Below are 4,223 nucleotides of genomic sequence, written 5' to 3'. Positions count from 1 at the left end.
ATTTCTTTTCTATCACAGAAATTGTTTTTAATCTATAATTGAACCTCACTGACAAAAGCTGCTGGCTATGTATGTAAAGATTTATAAAATGCTGCCTTTCTGTAAGCTGGTATAATCTGTGCCAGAAAATAGAAACCCAGCCTCTGCATGTAAAAGAGCTCCTCCTCCAGAGTTCAGTTTCAGTGACTCCATTGGTTAGTACTGTTGAGCTTTAAATATATTCTGCAGTACGTGGCTTACTAGGCTTTGATGCTTGCTCTTGAAAGGCAGGAAAAAATCTTGCTTAAATGTTTTACATAACATTGCCCTGTGAAGAGTTAAAGGGAATTAGTTACAGAAAAGATACAAGCTGGCGCCAGTGAAATAAGCGGTAAATGTCTCTTCACCCGCCCCTTTTCTTATGTTCCTTTTGGCTGCTCCTGTAAGAAATGCAGCAGGCAGCAGCCCCTGCTCGCACATTTGATTTAAGCATTTGCATGTTACAAATTGGAACTCTGCACTGGCCTGTCTTCTGGGGAAATATAGGATGTCTCAGTTGTATGGGCTTTTCTGTTTGTACTTGCATTTCTCTCTTCCATATGAGGCTCTGTGCCATTGTATCTGTTGTTAAACAGGATTGTATGCACTCGTCGTTACAAAACAATGTGTATAAAATACTTACAGTTCACAATCCCGGTGGTTCAGGGTTCCTATTCATAAATCTGTGCTGTGCTGCTGTCGATCCTTAAAAAAACAAAAGCAATAAAAGAATAAAAGCTAAAACTTGTCTGCTGTATCTCTAGCATGAATGCCTTACGGCCAGCAGAGCAGCATGTTGTGAAAGATGCTGTTGGGTCCCTTTCTTACCAGAATTAAATGTCTGGATTTTTCTCACAACATCACAGTTTCTTTGTTATAGGTGTGCCATTTATTCATTTGGTGTTAATAGAAATTAACCACATTTTCCAAAATATTAGAATTCTCATACGAAAAAAGGATGACTGTTTTCTCGGTCTCAGCGTTTCTTTGTTTATACTGTTTTTCTCAGTTTATACTCTACCAGCTACATTTTAAATTCTAGCTGAGATGCAGAAACATACGGCACTTTAGATGATGTCAGGGTTAAACATTTCAAATGGATTGTAATACACTGAGAAATTATGTTCTTGCCAGCCATAGTTGTGGTGAGCTTGTTGAGAACTTTGTTTTACCATATTTCTGTGGATTATTTTCTCCACAGCTTGGTATGCTCCTCCACTCATTTCTGTAACCATGTAATATATACTTTCTGTAATGGTGTCTCATCAGAGGAATGTCTGTAGAAATTGTGGTCTCAGTGTGACAAAGGCAAAAACTTCTGTGTTTATTTTGTTCCTATTTTTAATTCTGCACACAAAAAAAGTTGACCTTTAAAATTATTTTCCATCTACAAACATTTACTTTTTTTTTTTAATATAGTTTGTAGTGCAGGCTAGATGGCTTAACTGAGATGGGGATGCTAAATCGTGAAGCACGTGATTGACAATAGTTCCAGGTGCAAAATGCTTTCTGGGTAAACACTCCAGACAAATGGGCAAAAGGAAACACAGACAGCATCTTGCTGGTGGGAATTGGAGGCCTACAGAAATAAAGTAAATTTATTATGGTTGTACCATAAATCTACCATATGACCTCGCACTACATTGAAGTGTCCACAGAACCCTGAGTAGAAGACACTCTGCATGAAACTTGTTTGCTGAACCTTTGTAATGCTTCAGCTTTCCACCCAAAGTCCTTTTTCAAAGGATTAAAACAGAACAGGTGAACAAAGGATCCATTTTATAGCTGGATAAACTGGTACGAGACCCAAGAAGATACTATGAGCAAGTAAAAGGTTTAAATAGAAAAATCCTCACTCCAAATATTCCACACAGAGTAATTTCTGTGTTAAAATTTGTATGAAGTTGGCATGAGGGAATTTTGGAAAGGAATTTTTGTTCTGATTTGGCTTTTATAATATGGAACACATCATAGCTTGTGGATTTTCATAGTATCCTAAAGTGATACTCAAACAGGAGCAACTCTCGTATAAATCACTCATATTCTAAATCAGGTTGACTTTTTTCTGGAAGTACATTTATAGATTAAGATTAATGAAATATAAAGGCCATCTGGGAAATAAAAATCTTGATCCCGTATAAATGCTTTCAAATAAAGTTAAACATAAGTATGTGTTAAGCTATGTATGAGTATACCTATCAACTTATATGCAGAGTGATCCAGGAAACAGTGATGTTTGTGAAATCAGTCTGAATCTTTGCTTTCTCTGAAGTACTTGAGATCATCTGCATACAAGGTGAGAGGTAACCTGATGAGTTAGATACTGCAGAAATTTTTTTCTTCTCTCACTTTAACAAATGACCACAGTGCTGCTAAAGGCCACATTGCTGATACTAAATTGCCTGTTCTCCTCCAAAATGCCCTGGGTAAGCAAGGTCTGTTAGAAGGTGTTACAATTTTTACCACGCGTACTCTGACAAATATGGATTCTACTTTCTTGCTCCAAGTAAACCCGGAGTCTTATTCTAGCCCCGCCGCACCGTCTGCTTATGGAGTTTATTACTGCCTTCCTGTCTGCCATCCCCCAGCTCACACAGATGTCCAATTAACTCCCCCTTCTTCTGCTCTTTCCTCCATCTTCTTTTGCTGCCATATAGATGTTCCTACTCAAGACACCCACCACTTTTAAAAATTATTTTATCAACTTGTTTTTAGTGCCTCTGCCTTTTCTGTGTGAGACTGTTACATATGGACGTCTCCCGGGGGATTCTGCTGGCCTCCTCTGTGACTCATTTTCCTGATGACTGCTCTTGTCTTAGTGGTTGTTCATACTTCCTCCACTTGGATTGTGTTTGGGACCTTTTTTTAAAGAGTTGCAGGTCATCTAGGAGCATGTGTAACTGTTATGTGCGTTTAGAATAAACACCTGTATTACAGGACAATAATGAGAAAAAAGGAATAACTAGAAGTCCAGGAGGTGAAGTGGGTGCCACGCTCTTGTGATGAAGATAACAGTGGCTGGATATTTCATTGGTATGTTGAAGTTAAGTGAAACCAGTGTTTCCTTTTCCTGCGTATGCTGGGCAGTTAACTGGGGCAGTCTAGCCGTTGCTTCTGCAGTGCGGAGGGACACTGGAGAAGAGTCAGAGAAGCCAACTGGGGTTGAAAGTCACTGCAGTTGTCTTCATGCAAGCTGTTCTTTCTCTGAGCTTTCAGTTTAATTCATGCAGTCTGCCACGTTAATTCTTGAAGTAGCTCTTAAACGGGTAGCTGCAAAAAGGATAATCTTGGTCCAGTACTTTTGAAAATAGGAAGTTGAATGTTTTAACAGGAGAGACTCACATCTTTGTTTTCTAGCATCAAAACTCTCTTGAGTAAATAAGCAATTTCAGAGTAGTCTTCAAAATTGTGAAAGATGTTAATAAAATCTGTGCAACTCTTTTTTACCAACTCTTTTTTAGTACAATGAAAGCCACTCTCAAAAAGAATTCACATCAGGAAAAGGGCAATAAGGAAGGAACTGAGGATAGTAATACTTAAACATATGGGTTTCATTAATGTGAGAATGAGTGAAGTGTTAGAAATGCTAAGTGAATTCAAGAAACACCTGGGCTCCTTTGTGGAGAGGAAAGATCTGGTGAAAGATCTGAGGTGGAAGTTAAAAGACATGAGTTTTAAGTATGAAGGATCTGGGACCAGATGAGGTTTTCTTCGCTATAAAGAATGCCTTGTGTTCAAGTATTTGTGGCATGACTGTATCCTGCTGGTGCCTTTTTTTCAGTAGGCTGACATTTGTTTACTTTCATTACAACCACAGTATTTATTTATTTTTACTATTTGCAGTTTTTGGGAATAGGACAGCAGCTAATACAAAATCAAGTCACGGTAGATGAAGCTGGGAATACATCCAAAGAAAGGCATCATCCAGAGAAATTACACTATGCTGTAGTTTTAGGAAGGTAAAGTAGTTCTATGGACTAGTAAGAGGCAGTGGATGAGAGAGATCTTTAGTCCGAAGACACAATTTCAAGTTTCATGCACTGAGCTTATCGTTACAACTGGTGCATATATTGGAGCCAGAGTTTGTGCAGAGTCACTGTGCAGTGACTTTTGTGAAAGGTTTTGTCCAGCTTGTGGCAGATAGGTTTCCACCTCATCCACCATCACCACATGTGCTTCTCTCCCTGACAGCTTCCGTAAAGAAG

The sequence above is a fragment of the Mesitornis unicolor genome, unplaced genomic scaffold (genome assembly GCF_000695765.1).
Source record: "Mesitornis unicolor isolate BGI_N332 unplaced genomic scaffold, ASM69576v1 scaffold32305, whole genome shotgun sequence".
Lineage (NCBI taxonomy): Eukaryota > Metazoa > Chordata > Aves > Mesitornithiformes > Mesitornithidae > Mesitornis > Mesitornis unicolor.
This window is presented reverse-complemented; position numbering follows the sequence as displayed.